This window comes from Astatotilapia calliptera, chromosome 5, assembly GCF_900246225.1.
Source record: "Astatotilapia calliptera chromosome 5, fAstCal1.2, whole genome shotgun sequence".
Lineage (NCBI taxonomy): Eukaryota > Metazoa > Chordata > Actinopteri > Cichliformes > Cichlidae > Astatotilapia > Astatotilapia calliptera.
Window position 1 is genome coordinate 20631723 of NC_039306.1, and position 19494 is coordinate 20651216.

Sequence of the window (19494 nt, forward strand, 5' to 3'; positions counted from 1 at the left end):
TTTATCACAATCCGCTCATTCCCTGAACCATCATGCCACAACTTTCCAAATCACATTAGCCTGCTGTAACATTTGCCTGAGAATGTCTCTTAACAACTCCCAGTTTCAGTTTGCTGTTTGCAGGCACTGGAAGAAGTTTCAATAGAGACCAGAATTGGACAATTTCATTTCTATCCAAGCCTTCCAGGTCTCCCTTTTTTTCCTGGCACGCAGACAACTGTTTCTCAGCAAGAAAAAACAATGTCAGGGCTTCTACACTGGGGTTTTCTCTGTCCTTTTTCACTTCTGTTTTGCCTTTTTCCTGGTTGTTAGAACTTGTTCTTAAAGGATTGTCTGATATTATGCAAAGGCTGTGTTGAACTAGAGGTCAAAAAAAGCAAACACAGAGAAACCGAGCAGGAAATTGCAAACACCAAACGAACAATGTATGCTTTTTGGGGTTAAAGCCCTGTGCATGAAGGTCACAAGATTGTTTTAGTTTTACCGTTCCTTTTAATGGCTAACGCTGTCCCATTTTTCCTATCATGGTGGTGTTTTTCACACTTGTGAAAATATTACTTTGATGAGTGGCTTTACAAAATCAGGAAGGCGATCACATAAACACAAAAGCATCCCTGTGACTCTCACTAAAAGCTGATATCTGCTACACTGTTACAACAAGCTCAAGTGATTACATTTCACTTTGTCATTAATTATTAAAATGGAATTATTGGTGTCATCACCATTTGGGAAAAGGTAGTATCCTGGTGACTTTTTATGTAAAAAAGAGAAAAATGAGTGCAGGAGAAAACAAGTGAAAACCTGCAGCAGCCGAAGAGCCTAAAGGCAAACAACATGCATTGTAGAGCATATGCAGTGTAAATGAATAATATGAAACAAAGTAAACAATGCAGGCAGTAAAAGAGTGACGGTTTCAAATCCCATTAATTCACGGATAACATAGGTGAAACCACTGGGAGCACAATCTGTCATCACAAACAAAAAGCCAGCTTCCACTTTTCACGGATCACTTCACGTGTACTTTGTTCTTAGGTTTCCTCTTGATTGCTTTTTCCGGGTACCAGCCTTGTGTTTTTCACAGCACAGAAGGTTCTGGAGCTCACAGTAAAACGCTTTCTCCTTATTCTTAACTAGCTGTTATTGTACCTGCGCATAGCTGGCCGTCTTATACTGTATTTCCTGTCTATGACATTACACAGTAAACGCAAAATTTCCAAAGTTTCTTACTGGAGCCAATAAAATATTACAGTGTAAGAATGTGTTGGCTCGTGCCTCCATTTCTACAAGTTATGTGATTTAAGGTGCAAAGCTACCTTGTGTCTCTTTTCCAAGAGCTCTAAATCAACAAGATGAATAGAGATGATGAGACATGCCCTGGCTAAATTTCCACCGCTTTGACAGAGAAGAGATTTACAGGTAATTCAGTGAGAGCATCTGAGCAGCTGTGGTGATTCATCTTTAATGTTTAATTGTGCAATTATGTCATTGATGTGGTGCATGAGCTTCAGATTCGAAAAACTAAAATGTCACTCTGTTTATGGTCTTGGTTGGTAGAAGTCAGGACAAAAACACTTGTTTTAGACATTCTTTCTCAGGAGTTGTGCACCCTGTGCTATTGTTTGCCTTTCATACATACTCCAGCTGCGTAATCCCTGTCTATCACATTATTTCAGGGATAAAGACCCGAGGTAAGACATGTGCTGACTACTGATGTATCCCCGCAATGCCAGCACAGAACAAAGCAGCTTTGCAGTGGTAGGAAGCACATCTGTCCTTCCGAGGGGCAGCATTTCATTTGCCTTCTTCTCATCTGCCAATATGCCACAAACAATCTTATTTGTTACTGCTGCCAGTCGACGGGGGTGCGAGAGTGATCCATTTCCAAGCTGCAGTATGAGGATGCCGCAAGACTTAGAAAACAGCAAACTCGCACAGAATGTTAACGTTACCTGATTTCGAAGGAGTTCAACAATAACGTGGAGTTTTCTTTACTCGGGTCAGTTTTGTGCTTTGAATGAGCAAATCTGATGTTAATAATGTAAGAAGTTGTCCAACAGGTGTAGAGAAGGCAGACAAAGAAAAGACTGAAGGGAAAAGAGTCAAACTAAATCACAGCTTCTTGCTTTTCTGGGCAGCTGACATTTTGACTAAGTTGATTTTATTAACTCGTTCCAAAAACCTCCAATTGTCAGCCACCCACCCCCACCCGATGTGTCACTGAATGATCTATGTTGGAGCATGAAATGGATAGAGAATGAAATGTGTTTATTAGAGCCGCATCACACTTTCAGTTGTCAAGGGGATTGTAAACAGGATAATGCAATTGAAGGCAAGGAAAAACATCAGCTCTGCTTTAATATGTGCAGAAAATTGTGCGTGTAATCATTTCAATGGCTTGTAAATTAAATGGTTCCTTGGAGACAGCACACAGTGTTCATGTTGTCAAATCTATTATCAGCAAGAGGGTTGTCACAGGGGGGCAACTACATAATCCTGTGTGCTATGAGATTACAGCTGTCCACAGTTACCCCGCGTGTTATTGACTGTACTCTCTGTTCTGTCGACCTGCTTCATCATGCAGTAAGACCAAGGGAGATCCACACAAACATGATGCATTCAGTGCTGCCTGGACAGACAGATGCTTTGCAGGCACTGATGCCATTTAAACCCATAGGCTCCCACATATGACACTCTTGAAGCTGATGCATTAAAGTGAATGTGCTATTCTTCATGTGATGGTCTGTGTAGATTTAGTCACAGATTTATTACAGCTAACAAGGTATTCATTTAAGTCCTGTTGCCCTTCCTCTTGTCTGCTATATGCATCCCAGCTTGACTGTTGCAGGTCATCCATAGTGCAGCTAACGCAATATAAAATTTACAGTCGCATCGCCTTCCACTGCCCAGCAGACATCATTGAGTCTTTTTGAAAGATATCATTATTAATCTGAGGAATTTCTGGGACTGTGGAGATATTCTTATCCCTTCACTTTTCATATTTATTTAGAGCCTCATTTAGTTTTCGTTTATACAGGACTCTGACTGTTAAATGTGGTTTAGCTCATTTTGTGCTGTCCTGTCTAGAAATGAGAAAGTGCTTATAGCAAAGTAAAGTAATTTACTCTCTCATTTGGTGTCTCTTAGCATTAAATCCTTTTTTTCAAATTAACTTCATTTGTCTTCAATAGAGTTTCTCTGTAATTCCCACAAAGAGCTAACGCAGCTGCCTCTGAGTATAAGATGATAGTAACATTTTAATTGTAGAGTAGTGAACGAGCTTACTGTGTGTTTTCTGGAATGACAATAAAGGCTATTTAATGTCTGACTTCTGTCCTGTAATATACCTTTGCCCCTAAGCTGAGACCTAAGGAGAGACGCCTGCAGGTAGAGATATTTTTTCTATTCTCAGTGCATTTCACTCTGTAAACTCTGCACATACTTCTCCATCGACCATCTACAAGCCGAGAAGGGTCACTTTTTATTCACATCCATTAAAGTTCAATTTATCTATTTAATGTGAGTTAAAATTTTCCGAAAGAACAGAGCAGAGTCCTCGAGGAGTATGTGACAGATGTTGTCAGTTGCCTTTATCTCGTCTGGTTAGTGTTATACTGTAGACAGCAGTTGTTCCTGAATATTGAATATATGTTTTAAGTAGTTCTGGGGAATAAATATGAATTAAGAATGTAAAAAGGCAAATTATTAATGCTAAAAATAGGCGTTTGCATTCAGAGCTGGACACACTTATGAAATCATGCCATCAGCTCTCCAAACTGTGTTGCATCTTAACCTCTGTGGAACTAATTAGGACCTCACATTACACTTGCCTGAAAGTATTTCCATTCCCAGGTGGGAACCCAATTCTGCAAGCCAGATTTATAAACAAAACAGCCAATACAGTCAGTCAGTCTGATTGCACCACTGACCACAATAAGACTCTGTAAAAGTGACACCGAGAGTTAATTGCTGCTGACATACGGGGCACATTTTAGTGCTGCAGTTGGCTTGATTTCCTATCTTCGAAACTATCATGAAAACACTTCAATCTTCCAATACATGTCAAAGTAATTATATTTTAAGGTAAGAAGATGTGCTTTTCCATCCAGGATTGTGTACAGAGATGTATATGCTGGAGTTATTAGTATGCGGACTTCCACCTAAGCACAGTCCAACAGGCTCAGCACTACTGAGTGTAATGGAATAGCTGAGCCCTCCACATCCATCTTAGCAAGATCGAGTGGAATGTCTCAGCCCTGCTATCCTCACAAAATGAATGACCAGTTATGGCCCTTGTCATACATATGAGGAAGCAATCTGTGTGCGTGTGTGTTTATTTAATTCTGGTCATGCCCTAAATATAGCAGTCACTCAGCTTCTATCTTTTCAATATTTATTTGGTTAACGATGAGTTGATAAGGAACTCACAAAGCACATCAGAATTTTCTCACATTCGGTTTAATGTTGAGGTGAATAACAATGATGTGTCTAAGTTCTTTTACACAGTGTTGGTATTTCAGACTGATTGTGATGTTTTGATGAGTTGTGCAACATTAAATTAAAAATGTGGGCTAATTGTGTAATAACTATGTTAATTTAAATTAAATTAAACAGTTTAGCAACATGATTCAGTGTCCCACTTTGACTAATAACTCTAAATCTCTCAGTGGTCTAATTCCCCAATTATGCTGCTGTTTTTCTGTGTCAAAGTCTTTTTGACCCTGCTTAGCCTGATAATCCATATCATGCATGCAGCTCAAAAAAATTAAAGAAACACTTTTTAATCAGAGTAAAGCGTTAAGTCAGAAAACGGGAAAAAACAGGAACGGTTTTACAGCTGGAGGTCATTTTTCTGTCCTCGTGTTTTCTGGGTCTTTTTTTTCCACTGGTTTTGCATTTGGCTAGGGTCAGTGTCACTGCTGTTAACGAGAGGCGATGCGGTGACCCTACAGAGGTGACACGGGATGTCAAACTGCTCCAAGGTGGCACATCAATACATCCCATTGTCTAAAGGTTTGCTCTGTCTCTCAGCACAGTCTCAAGTGCATGGACGAGATTCCCAGAGACAGACTGTTCCTCTAGGAGAGCTGCCGTAGAAGGTCCTTAACCCAGCAGCATGACAAGTATTTGTTCCTTTGTGCACAGAGGAAAAGGATGGCCACTGCCAAAGCTACAATATGAACTCTGAACCTGAGGGCCCAGTGTCCTCTACAGGGCCCTCAGGGTCACTGCCCAGGAGTCTGATAAGCCTGAGTGACAGATGTGAAATGGTCTGCAGAAGCTGTGGAGAACATTGTGCTGCCTGTAATATGGTTCAGCTTGACTGGTTTGGTGGAGGGTTGGTTCTGAGGAGGCATATCCATGGAGGGACACACAGACCTCTACAGGGTCCTGGGTTTCTCTTGGTGCATGGCAATGCCTGGTCCCCTGGGTGAGAGTATGCAGGCAGTTCCCAGAGGATGAAGGAATTGATGAGTTAATGATTCCAATGCTGCCAGGTTGCATTTCAGAGCTTAGCAGATCCAGGAGCTCATTGATGCCCTGGTCCAGATCTGTATATCAGAGACATTCATTGTCACACAATAATAATAATATTAATGTGTAATCTTATTCAAGGCATAGTATGCTGCTTTACTGTGACTAATTTTAGCTTATTAGCCCCTAAATCAGATTCAAGATAAAGATGTTTTATGAAATCATTAGGAAGAAATCTATTTTCTACTTTCCCACAGGACATCCTCCATGATATAATTAGTTGAAAATATGAGGAAAGTTATCATAATAGAAGTGACACCTATGCATGAAACTGGGCCCCAAGTGCATCCAGGTTAAAATGGGAAAACACTGATCTAATGAAACACTGTCCCAAACACTGAGATGAATGCAGTAAGCTATGCTATTATAAATCAAATTGATTTAAAGCTCTGTCTCTTCCTCATTGCCATCTATAATTTCCTTATTTGAGCTTGTCTTGTTTCTAAATTAGTTGTATGTGTCTTATTGGCAATTATTTCAGTTGAAGCTCCATCATGCTAAGCATAGTTTGTAAATAGGTTTGGATAAGACAGGAAGTCAGCTAACAAATTAAATTGGATCCAGTTACTCTCTGTGTTCCATGCAAGCTGGAAGAATCGGTAAAGAAAAACAAGTATATCCATCGGGAGCTCATCAACAGGGGTAAGCATGTGGTGTAGCCTGCTTATACAGTCATGGTAAAAAGAGACACCACCATTTGTAAATTCGAAAGTGTTATGTATGAGGACATAATGAAACATAATCTGGTCCTTAGTGGGTTCTAAATTTCAGTAAATGCAATCTCACATAAACAAAAAATATGAAATATTACACTGTGTTGTTATTTAATTTATTTAGCTAGAAAAATAATGAGCCAAAAAGTAAAAGCAGCGTGTGAACGTCTAAGTGCACCGTTATGAAGAGGGCAAGGTTCAGCCAGGCGCTGCTAATCAAATGCACCTGATTAACTGACAATCATGTGTTAACATCATGCCAATGAGGAAAGAAAAGTTTCTAAACAGTCTGTGGTCATCATTCTATTCTGTGAACAATTTTTTATGAGTGGAAAACATTAACGGCAGCTACCGATCTTCCCAGGACTGGACAGCCCAGTAAATCCATCCCAAGGACAGACTGTACAAAAACCTGCAAAAAAGTTCCTGAGTTATTGAACCATTGGGTGTACTTGGTTTTCCCACACACTGCTACTGTATTTTGGCTCAGTGTTTGTTAAATAAATAATGGCAAAGTGTAATAAGTCATGTGTTGTTTATCTGAGGTTTTATTTACCAGATTTTGAGACCTGATAAGAACTTCATTTTTTATCATGACCTGATCAAACCTTAGAATTAACAGTATTTCCTTTTTTACATTATTGGATGTGGGGTCATAGCACCAAAAGAGTAAAAAAAGATAATAAATTAATCTGTCAGTAGTATTTCCTTTTTGGTGTGGCTGTATCAGGGCCAAATTGTAACACTTGGTTATGCTGAAGTGCTTGGTACCCATAAAGAGGGTAAGCAGGTTTTTTGTTTGTTTTTTAATTGTTCATAATGTCATACCACTTAATGTTTACTCTAATAAGCAACTGTAATGTGTCAGAATTAGTCATTCATCTGTAAGTCACAAAATAGCTCAATAACTTTCACAATAACATTCCTGGTTAATTGTATGTACAGCTTTGAGGCAAGTCTTGAGAAGTCTAAAGCAGCTGTTCCCAACCCCCGGGCCTCGGACCGGTACCGGTCCGTGAGTCGTTTGGTAGCGGGCCGTGAGAGTTGAGGCTCAGGTGTGAAATGTATGGTTTTCAGGGTTTTTATCGGTTTTCAGCGTTATTTTGTTATCGTTTTTATTGTTAACTCGGTTTTCCTTGGTCTTTTCACATGTGTTATGAATAAATCTTTTTTTTTTTTTGGTACCGGTACTAGTTTTATTTTGTTGTATTTATCCGCGACACCTTAAAGGCCAGTCCGTGAAAATATTGTCGGGCATAAACCGGTCCGTGGTGCAAAAAAGGTTGGGGACCGCTGGTCTAAAGTATCCACTCCCTATTCCCTAGTAGTCTCCTTTGTGCTCCTGATTATAAAGAACTGGAACAAATTAGTAAAGACATGTCCCTGTGTGGGCACAATAAGAGGGCATAATGGATTTAGAAATAAAAATGGTGGACTTCCTTGTTTGGTCTGAATTGATGCATAGTACCCAGTTCTGTCCTTCAACAAGAAGCACCTTAATTGCTAAAATGAAATGTCCAAAGTGGATGCATAGAACTGGAAAGCTCCACAGAGGAACGTGTTGTGTTTTTAGATGAAGCTCAAGGTAAAGCAAGCAGTGCTTGCTACTACACAGAAGGCTCTCAGAGTGGCTTGGAGCTTGCCAGTGTCAGCACTAAGATGGGCCCCAGGGGTCCAGGCCTGTCCATAAAGGTTGCTGTGTCCCCTCAGCTGAATTTTACTAACATACTTTTACAACCAAGTAAAACTAAATCCTAAAATTTGATAATGAAAAACTTGAACACCCAGTCCTATTCGAGTCATACTTTGGGAATTAATCCCCATATGTGTCTTTGGAACCAAAAAAGTCATTCTTCAGCTTGTGCAGCTAGTTTAAAAGCATGATCTTATTCAAAAAATGGCAGAACAAATGGAAATGTGTTGAGTTTATCTGCTCTTAGAGTCAGTTACCGCAACTGTCCTGGTGAGTGATGAATTCATTGATCTACTTCTGCATGTCGAGAAAATGTTTCTCCTGTTTTGCATACAATGTCATCCGTTACAGATAGCTTTGTAACTGTGGCTACATTCCTCTATGAGCATATTATGTGTGCGTGATTGTATGCACACACACATTGTATTGTATTACATCGTATTGTTACACATATCAGTTCATTATGCGATTTAAAATATGTTGTTTATGCTTAAATTAGTTGATTTGATTTGTGAATTTAGTGAACCAAATGCTTGTCAGGTTGGCTGCCTGTGCAATCCATGTGCTCGGGTGCTGTTCATAGAGCTAGCTAAGCTAGAATGAGAATAAAAAGCAATGATTGTCGGGTCATGCCATGGGGTTGTAACCACAAACTGTACCATGATGTCCTTTTCTTTCATTTAGCATCTGGCATTTGTCATCTGGCTAATTAGCTTATCACCTTCAACAGTGACTAAAAATGTCCTTCTGGGGCTAGGTACCACATGCTAATGATATTTTGTGGGGCTACACATTAAAGAAAAGCATCCAGAATGAAAATATTAAACCTGCCTCATCTATTAGCTGCTTAAGCCCTGTGCAAGAGCAGGAAGCTTGATAAACAACATTAATCTAGTAATTTAATGGGATAGGGGTTTGTTTTTGGCTAAAGGTCAATAGCCGCTGTGTGAAAAATACTGACAGTTAATTGAAAACATGATGAATTGCTATGTAAAGGGACAATAAGGACATCAACTTGCTAAGAGGCAGGTGTCCTACTGAGGCAGATGAACCAGGTATCATGTAAAGTATGGGACCCTGACATGCATCTATTTATAAAGCAATCAAAGATCCAAGTTGTCCTTGCTTTCTCGCCACCAAAAACAATTTCCAAACCACTTTGTTAAGACTGAGAAAAGCTATGAATTGTAATTCTTTATATTTTAGAGAAAAACACCAATTGCAGGTTTTTGTTACAAGGATACTCACTCTTGGTTCTTTAAAGTTAGGGAGTCTAATTGCATCTGAGGGTACACATTAAACAATGCAGACATATCAGTGTTTTAAAGCCTTATGAGTTAATTCCAGCAGTGCTGTTGATGTTTGAGTTGGCTTTTGCTCGACTCCATTCTGCTCTGGATTTTCTCTTTTCGAATAGAAGATAATGAAGGGAAAATGATCTGAAAATTATGGGCATAATAGACCCTCGGCTGCTCAAACTGAAGACAAAATCTGACACTAATGCAGGCTAAGCATGATCCTCAGTCTTGCTCTTAATGGGGTGATAGAGTACTTACTGATAAGCTAATAATAGCTTTCATTTGGTAAGAGGATTATGTTTTGTTTCAATTAAATGGGATTATTAACCTCTGATTCTATTCTCTTTGGTGTTGGGCAGGATGATGAGAAAAAGTTCACTTTCATGATTGCTTCCCACTGTCTAACAATAACTTTGTTACGCTCATATGACTGCTGAACCATGAAGCTTGGCTGGGTAGAGGGTGCACTAAGAAACTTGTGGCTCTTTGAGAAAGTTATATAACTCTCAGTGTAAATGTAATATCAGTAAAATTAACTTAGCTGTCTCTTCTTGGGAATATTTAAACACTTTGCTGTCAGATATTTATTTTGAAGTCTCGGGATGAGCATTGACACCATTGCCCTCTTGTTTCGGTGGCGCTTTCTGTCAAACTGCTCATTCGCTAATGACTGCTCATTAGTCAACCGCTTGTGGTTTCATAAAACCAATAAAGCTCCATTTTGGAATATAGTATGAGCAAGATTTCCAAAACAGACTTAATTTTCTTATTCAGTATGAGCCAAACTGAGTGACTGACACACACTTTGGTAGCTTTCAAAGAATGCAGGTTTAAGAAACTTGTGCATTGACTAAGTTTTTCAAACCAGGAAGCTTTGTCCCTGCTCTATACAATTTCAAGAGGTCAGTAAAACTTCTGTAACTACATTAACTCCCTTGTGCACACATTAACATTAGCCATTGGTGAGCTCAGACCCTTTTTGGGGGGGTGCTCAAGCACACCTAAATTTCATCTGAACCCCTCCTAAAAATAACATTGTCTTCTAATGGTTTTTTCCCCAGTTTCTATGCTGTAGATTCTGTTTCACCGTTGCATTTACCTTTTGGTGACTGTACAAGGACGATACAGAGGGTGAGAAGGTGAGAGCTGGGTGACCATAGCAAAAGGAGAGAAATAAGCATGAGTGGAAATGTAGTCTGAGGTAAATTAAAAATAGCAATAATACAATATTTAAACATTTGGCCTCTATACATAAAGGCCAAGATTCAAAAATATATATAAAAAACAAAAGCAGTCCTGATTGGGCTGCTGCAAATGTAAAACCACAACACACTTTAAATAAGCAAAACTGGATGCTCACTTAATGACTATGGAAAAAGAATTTTTAGACAACATATGTAACCTTCAAAAGATAATAAAAGCAAGCCTGTATGATTTATATCTCCTTTAAATTCTCAGAAGCTTCCTATTTTTTAGTTGCAAGCATATAAAGTCAAAAAGAGACGACGCAATAATTTTTAAAAGTTTCTCAACCCGATCAGAAGATTCTGTGAAGTTCTTAGAACGTTGATAGTATCCCTCGAAGCTTTGCGGTTTATTATATCCACCTCAGTGTTTATTTTGATTGCATTAGATTATGGATTTGTTTACATTGTTGCTGTGTACATTTCGTGTTCGCTTAGTATTGCATTTCTGTATTGATATTGCTGTTCCCCATGACCCTAAATCAGATAAGCAGTTAAGAAAACGGCTCAGTGAATAGATTTTGTTGTTTGAACTATAATAAACTTGTTTTTCCCGACAGGTTGGTGTAATTTGTCGTTTAAGAAACCAATGAACTTGAACCTTCCGCTTTGCACTTAAAAGCGGAAGCAGCACAAACACCTAAAAGTTTAAAAATGCACAGACACGTTCACGAGACACGAGCACGTCAGCTCTACTGATGATTGCTGGCTGGTAGAAGGAGTAATCTTTCATTTATACTACATTTACATTAGAAATGAGAAGCTATTAGGTATTAAATCCAATGATGTAGTTTTTGTTTTCTATTTTTAGGGTATTTTTTTTGTCCCATGAAGCCATATTATAGACTCCAAAACCTCCAAGATACACCAATACACAAACACACAGAGGATAACAAACAGTCCAAAGGCCACCGGCCAACTGGTGTATTTGGAGGTAATGGTCCGAGAAAGGGGACTTACCAGTTGTTCAAAGAGCTGTAATTATCCTCCCTCACGTACGTCTCAGTGCCAGTAGTCTCAGCACAGTTTTCTTGCACAAGTCTGTGTCCGAGGTATTTTGAATAATTTAAAAGAAACACCGGCTTTACCCAATGCCACCAAATCCTGGTGTTTCATTTCTGAGGCTGTTTGAGGCAACGAACATAAAATATCAACCCAGTTGTATCAAACAAAGAGAGGAAAAAGAAAAGAAGTAAATATTTTTTCAGTCCCATTTTCAGTCACGTTGCAAATATCAGTGGGAAGGATTTGTTTTTGGCTGCACATTATTAGAAGAGCACTACCTAAATATGGGCAAAGAAAGAATTACTGATCATTTATTCTGATGGCGCGGCAGGTGCATGTGTGGTGGTTAGTCTGTGATTGCCATAAACCCGACTCTGCCGTTCGCTCCATTCACTAATAACAGACTCTAAACACTCTGATGTATTGTCCGTGTGTCTAACACTCAAACAGTGACGCCCTTGGCTGCGTCTCAGTATTGCTGCTCCCGTCACAGCCTTGTTTTTCCTTTGCTTTGAGGTCACGGTGTAAATGGAATAATGTTATCTGTCGTGCCTTTCACAATTTTTCCTTGTTTCAATGCTTGTGAGTCAAATATTTGCATGTCTGAGGAACAGCTGCATGAAGTTAATATAAAAGTTTGTTAGAATATCTGAGGTTATCAGAATATGTGCCATACTTCAGCAAACCAGGCAAAATAACTGAACAAAAACAGTAGTTGTAGATTTCTGTCCTGTAATGTTATATACCATATTGCACCACTAGAGGGTGGTGTCATAAAAAAGTGGCGTCGAAAAAATTAAGCTAGTTAAGATGGCGAACTGATAAACTTGTATGTAACACCATGCTGTTGGTCATTAATCAAAATGTCTGACAAATTAAAATCTTGACCCCATAAAAGGTGTTAATTTGACTAGTTTTAGATGTAAACGTTACAATGTACTTTTTTATTAGAGGTGCAGTAATTAGCAGTGCTGGATTCATACACTACAAAGGTGGGTTGTAATGGTTGACACATCATCGTTCATCGTGGCCATGCCTTTGATTCATCTCACCAATAAAAGCAAGAGGAAAGAAAATACAGTTGACTGGTCATAAAGATAATAAGGCGAACGCCTCTGCTTTTATATACTAAGGCACTGCGCATGTGGAAAAAACAATTAAGTTTATCTGACATCATCCATCCATTCTTCACCCTTTCGTGACAAGAGCCATCTGTAGAGATTCCATAATCACAGTTTTCTTGGCAAACAGGCCAGATGTTATTTGTGGATTTTGTCGGTAGCCTGAATCGAACAATGTGTGTTTCGTCCAACAAACGCGAAGCTGGAATTGGGAAGAGTTATTGTTTAGTTGTTTGCTTTTTTTTTTTTTAAATTCAAGATCCTGTAAATTCCCTTCAGAGCGGGCAAACCCACATGTAAGTAAGTTTTCCAGACACACTACATGAGGTCTTATTGTTTTATTGTTCTATAAGAAGATGTCTTTTAAAATAGCCTGAACTCAGGAAGCTCCTGTAATGAAGTAGGGCATTTCCGCAAAGCTGAGGCCCACATCAAGAACTCTGCATGCAATATCGTACAACAAGTCTGTTATCCAACAAGTTCCAGCTATCGCAGCTCCATGTTTGAGTGAGAGATGCCTCGAGCTCGTGTGATGCATGACTTAGTTTGCTTGTTTAGACAATCTATCAAGCCACCAACACCCATGGCTGTAATCTCAGAAATCACTAACGTCCTCTCCTCTGTGAAGGTAACGTTTCTCATGGTTTAAGTGACATTAGCATGCAGAATATATCTTACTCCCACTGAGCCAGGAGTGGCAGAATCCCGCAACACTTTAGAGTGCATTGTTATGCTTTTACATGCATCGAATGACACAAGATCACCCAGAGGAAAATGACTGAGAACATCATGATCTGAGTTATTACAAAAGCAGCAGGAGCCAAAAGTATTAGCGAGCAGATTCCTTGCATCCTACTTCAATAGAAGTTTGAGCCTGAACCTTGTCTCTAATTAGATCTGTCAACTGAAAGCCCAAGATGTGTGGGAACAGCACAGAGAAGTGCTGAGCAAGTGGAATCAGTCATGAGGATGGGATACATATGCTGAATAGGTTTTAGTGGGCAGAAAACGTGGAGAACAAACTTACTTGTTTTAATGAGGCTCGATGTGATCACAGCAAATTTATCAGCGCTTCGGAAAAAAAGCGTTGCCTGCGTTTACTATAGCTCCAATGTCCACAACTATCTGTAAACTTATACTGTTTTTACAACAGTTGTCTCAGTGCCAGATCAGCTGTATGTCTGTACAAACAGAAAACATCTGTCAGCTCACTCTGCCACATCTTTCTACTGTGACATGGGAAATTCACACCACAGTGGAACGAAGACAGGCTGAAAGGTAAGAAAACAAATGCAGTACTATCCGAATAAAATCAATCAAAAAAGTAATATAATGTTTAAGGCACACACAAAAAATCTTAAACATGTATCCACCTTTGTAAAAGTTGGATATATTAATTATATTAAACACTTAGCACTATATGAGTGATTTTGTGTAAATATTTCTGCAAAAAAAGATCAGTACTTTAAGTTTTAAAGCCATGATTTGTGTGTAAACTTAAGATCCTGTAAATGTATAGTTCTAGTTATGTATAGTATAATACAATATACAGTACCGTGCAGTCTAGAGCTAACCCTCATGTCTTTATATTTTGCTTCCAAAGAGTGGCCATGAGCAGTAGTTTTCTCTTTAGGCAGCGGGTGCAGTCTTTACACCTGACCATTTTCAGAGGAATGTTTTTTTTGTTTATTAAGACACTAAAAATTGGCATATAAATTATCTAAGCATAAAAAAAGGCATCTGACTCAAGGAATGAACCGGTTTTAAAAATTACACAATTTGACATGAAAATAGAATTTTTGCACCAATAAGATGACTTGCACAGAATTATTAGCCAAAATCTTGGTATATCTCAGCATTGTGTGCAGTGTCTACTTAAAAAAAAAAAACAATGAGGAAGTTGGACAAGTGGAGGAGAAAAGAATAAGTGGCAAACCTAAAAAAAAATCTAAGTAATCTAATCTAATCTAAATCATGTAAGAGGGAAATATCCAGCAAAGACCTGAGCTAGGACCTGAGACATGCATCTGGACCTGAAGCTGAAACATCTACTGTTCTCAGTGGTAGGGTGTTGACAACAGCTCTGATCAAATGATTAATGCAATTTTTTTTAAATTGAAATTGTCATAAATATGTACAGGAGGTCGTCAAAAGAGAGGTCCAGGAGCCAGAATTGGCCCACTGGATGTCTTTAGAGTCACACATACAACCTTTCATACTACACAAGAGTAATCAAGTAACAGATAATCAATTAAATGAGAGAAAAGTTCCTTTTCTGTTTGTTTGTTTTGATTTTACCATCTACTATAAAAATCTGACTTTTTTTACAATATGTACAAACATACAAACGTTCTGCTTTATAATAACAGGACAGTCTGGGTAATGAGCTGCCAGAACTTTTTCTGTAATTTACAATTTGCGATTTTTTAAAGTCCAAAGAGTTGTGCCAACAGATCTCTGTCATTAACTAAGTAGCATTTCTTTGTCTTGTATAAAAACTGAGACATGCCGCTAAAAGCTCACTTCTTTCTTCTTCTGTTGCTTTTCTCCATTCTGGCCCATTTGAAAACAAAGTGAGCTGTATGTGGCCCACGATGTAAAATGAGTTTGACATCCCTGGTCTACAGCCATCTGTAAACATGATGGAGACTCGTGGTCATGGTTGAGAACTGCGTTTCAGCCAGTGGTGTTGGAGAGCTTGCCAAAACTGATGGAATTAGGAAACATCTGATTGGCAGTGGCTTAATTTTTTACCATGACAATGATCTCAAACAAACTGCCAGTGCAGTACAAGCATACCTGGGTAGAAAAACACACAGTGGAGTACTATCAGTCATGAATTGGCCTCCACAGAGTCCTAATTTCAACATTATTGAAGTAGTGTGGGATCATCTTGAAAGAGAACAGAACAAAAGGCAGCCAGCATCCAAAAAAAAGAGCGTTGGATGCCGTTCAAGAAGCCTGCTGAACTATTCCTGAAGACTACTTAAAGAAATAACAAGAGAGTTCAGGTTCAAAGGTGTTAAAGAAAAAAAAAGTGGTCATAGCAAATATTGAGACTTTTGTAAAGCGCTGTACATTATTAGGAAAACCTGAGCAATATATTCAATACAATAGCACATTCACAAATGTTGTCTTAACACGGTTTATAATGTTCAGATTTTTAAACAATAGTGTGTATTAGTGAGGTCATAAATGGGGTGCTGTACTGGGGAACATTATTTTATTTTACTCCTGCTTGTGATGCAATAAATGTCTGCAAATGAAATCACTGCAGTTAGACTATGTGAAGACCTTTTATTATACGGTATTCTCTGTAGACCAGTCAGCTGTAATTTGCCTCTGAGCTGAGTCTTTTTGAATTATAACATTGTACATATGCAGACTTAATTTGCCATCCTGTTCTCCTTCATCACCCAGACACGGGTAAGTCCTTATGCAAATCCCCTCCAATAGTTTCCAATGAATTTTCTCCTTTAACGTTGCTAATATCAGGAAATTCTAGACCATCATATTTTCCATCTGTAATCTTTCTTACTTTCCTAATGTTTCCATGACGGTCTGTCCTCACCACAAGGAACCTGGACTCTGAGCCTTGTCAATTTTTCTCTCTTCATGGGAGGAAAGATCCGTCTAACACTCTGCTCTCTGCTTTGTCACACAAGCCTCTAACTGTTGCAGCCTTCTTTCCTTTTCAAACAATCAATCAAGCACCAACTTCGAACCAGATTTCCTGCTGCTTAGCACTCGAAATGCATTCACAATTATCCACACCTAGTTCAACCCATAAGCACCACTTTGATGATTTGTTGCTTGAATTTTTTTCTATTTTTGACCAAAACTACACAAATTAAACGCTAAAACACAATCAACGAATAAACCGCACACAATACCAGTGTCACATTTCAGTGGCCTCGCCTTTAATAGATGCACAACATGAAGCTGTGTTCTTCAGGCAGCCTGCAGCTCAGACTGAATCTGTGCTTCTTCCTCACATCAAAAGGCTTCATGTCACCTGAGCATATAACAGAATTAACAGCATATTAGGCTGCCCTCGTGAAGCCAACTGTTTCCAAGTTTAGCACCAGGGGGTTTACCCGAATTGAAAACAAAGAGAAAATACCATTGAAACATTTTTTTTTTTGTATTTTAAGTTTAAGTTACAAGCATTACGGAGCTACAGACATTGACGCATAATAAGAAAATAATTTGTTATAACAGTTATTCTGCAAACACAAAGGTGTACAGTAAGGTTGGCTCGCTTTACGATTTGCAGGGTTTTATTATTTCATGCTACACCACAGTTGCTTCAATAGACACTAGCCAGAACATGTTTTTGTTAATATGTCCCGATGAGGACCAATCTGTTCTCAGAATGAGCACCTCTACCTGCAGACAGAAACATAACAGAAATGTATTTTATCTTATTTATTTTGCCCCAGTTTGTTGAAAATTGAGTGTTTATTGAATCTTCTGGTGTTTTTTTTTTTATAAATTAAATATCATTTTGTATATATGAGTTTTAATTTGCATATATTTCCTTTTTTGTGCCTTTTTTCCAATTTATTGGTTTCAAATGATATATTTTGCTAATTATTTAGGTTTTAAAGGTCCACACTGGTCATGTAGAAGACTCAAATACTCATGTATGAAATATGATACACTAGTTGTTAAGGGGTTAAAATCTGCATTTGTCATTGTTACTATGGCAATGGCTTTTAAATGGAATAACTTTTTGGGTGTACTGGATTTATTTAACACATCCCTGAAGCTAAGATTACTCCTCTACATACGTCTGTTTGCACAAATATCTTTTACATCGTCTGCCTTTTCCGTAACTCGCTTATAAGGCCCAGACTTGGCAGTGTGGCTTCAGCCTTTCTCTGTTGTCAGATAGCATCGAGACACAACCTCTGACAAACCATCCCCTTAAAGCTTCGCAGCCCTGATGGACTAGGGATGTGCTTTTCATTTTCAGAACCATTTTGCAAACATTTCTCACTTTATTCCACATCTTCTTCCATGAAACGTTTTAGCACTCATCAAACTTTCTGCAGAGCTGCAGATCGTGACGTACTGGATGTACTAAACTTTTCCATTTTCACTTCTGCTATATTGGGACAATTTCTCTTGCTATTCTGTTATTTTCAGACCTCCCCTCTTTCATTACTTGCTGACTCACTCTATGCGTCTCACCAGAGATCTAGTTAACAACCACATTAAATATTTTCACTGCAGATTGCACAGTAGATTCAATTCATCGTTACCCTTCTTTTCTTCTTTATCTTCTTAATTTACAGTCGCTGCTAAGCCATCTTCTTTTTTTTTTACATAACTGCTTTCAAACTCCGGGGTGCCTCTGCCTTTTTCCAAACCAAAAACCACAAAAGTGGGAAGGACCCTGTGGCATAGATATATTTTCCCACAAGGCTTTCAAGGCTGTGTTGTTGGAAATGTAAACAGCGTGCAGTAGCAGACAAATCCTATTTTTCAATAAACTCTATCAAATAAATCACATAAGAGCATTTTCATATGTTTTTTTTTAATGTGGTCATGAAAAAAGCAAACCTCAGGACTCATTAAGTGTAATCATCTACACTCTGTCGGTTTCACATGGTTAATGGTGTATATTATTTCTCTATCATAGAGAGTGGCACACATTATTTAGTATTTCACATGATGTTTAGCACAAATCCTTCTGTGTTTTTTCTTTTTTTGTCCTTTCATTTCTGCACTAACTCTCCAAATTAATCTATAACAGTTTTCATGTTGATGTAGGACTTGCGCAACACCCTTCACGCTTAAGTAGTATTAATCACCATTGTCATTTGAATCCCTAAATCCCAGTGCAGTGCTGCTCTTGGCAGCACATGTAGGAAGAAAAAAAGAAGTATATGTACAGAGGAATCAGGCCAATGTAACACATGGATATGAACATTTTAAAGGCAAATGTCTTCTTGTGATGGCATCAGCCACACAGGGGTAAATCAGTCCATTTTTTCACCTTATTAGTTTGCTTTGCAGTTTTCTTCATTAATATAATTCATTAATCATTTGGTTAAACCTAACACTGATATTATGAGGCGCGCACATAGTAGCATTGTGTGGTTTTTCTAAAATGTTTTGTTATATTAATTATGTTTCTCTTTCTTTGAGTTACCTGGGTTTGGGCGGTGGCTGTTTCCTGTCTGGGCAAAAGGTGTGGCTGAGGACTCTGGGAACAAAATGCCTGCTCAGCAGGACCAACCATGGGCTTACCAGGAGCAGGGGTGTTTTAGGTTTAGTTAGGTTATTCTGTGCTTAGTTAATATTAGTGTGTGTTTTTGCTTTCCCCCCTATTGTGTGTAAATGGTTTGGCCAAATCATTATAAAAGCTACTCTCACGTGTCTTTGTAATTAGGTCAGTTTGTGAGTTAAGTTGTGTCTCACTTTGTTTTGTTTAAGTTTCTGGAAATTACTTTTCGTGGAGTTATATTTAGTTGACCTCTTTTATGGGCCTGCTAAGTATGTTTTTGAATGTTGTTAATTCTGGACTTTTTGATGGTTAAAATAAAGAAAACCCTTTTTGAAGATACTTTTTTTGCCTCTGTCCTCTTTGCTTTGGCTGCTTGGTCCCTCACACTTATCCCCATGTGTGCGGGGTCATCATTCTGTCTTCCTTTATTATATATACACACATACATATATATATACATGTATGATTATAGAAAGAAGAATAAAAGAAGAAGAATGCTGGTCACATAAGCAAAACCAGTGTTATTCTTGTCCTACTGGACAGTTTAAAGTGACCCTTAGAAAATCAGGAAGACATTTCCAAAACTTAAAGCAGCCGAGTCATGCATCTGGTCTAAGATGCCTTTTGATTCAGGCCAATAAAAAGCATATGCT

General features: G+C 38.5%; 1 long non-coding RNA gene across 1 annotated transcript; it reads right to left on the reverse strand.

Moving 5' to 3' along the window:
- Positions 1–4439: 4439 nt before the first annotated feature.
- On the reverse strand, positions 4440–19028 carry LOC113022504 (uncharacterized). The gene is made up of 2 exons (XR_003272433.1): positions 18767–19028; positions 4440–5549 (listed from the first exon to the last, which is right to left on the reverse strand). It is a non-coding gene; the product is annotated as an uncharacterized LOC113022504 (long non-coding RNA).
- Positions 19029–19494: the final 466 nt, after the last annotated feature.